Consider the following 388-nt stretch of genomic DNA (forward strand, 5'->3'; position numbering starts at 1 on the left):
CACACATATACACTCACGCACACAAACACGCATATCTTTTATTTTTTACTCGCTTCAGTTATAAGACTGCGGCCATGCTGGGGCGCAACATTGAAAAATTATAGGCGAAAAGAAAAAACTATTCCACGCACACACTGATTGAATTTAGTTCGCTACAACATTCTCTCTACCCCATGTATTGAGTACTGTTGTTTTTTTTCCTCTACCACTTTTCTACTGTTCGTAGGCGTAAACCTGTATGTCTGGGTATGTGTGTGTGTGTGAGAGAGTCTGTGTATGCATGTGCGCGTGTATATATGTGTGTGTGTGTGCATGATGAGAAATTTGTAATATGCTGACCACTACAATGAGAAAAGCATCACCATTTTTCTTTGTATATTGCAGACCA

Source organism: Octopus bimaculoides, chromosome 10 (genome assembly GCF_001194135.2).
Source record: "Octopus bimaculoides isolate UCB-OBI-ISO-001 chromosome 10, ASM119413v2, whole genome shotgun sequence".
Classification (NCBI taxonomy): Eukaryota; Metazoa; Mollusca; class Cephalopoda; order Octopoda; family Octopodidae; genus Octopus; species Octopus bimaculoides.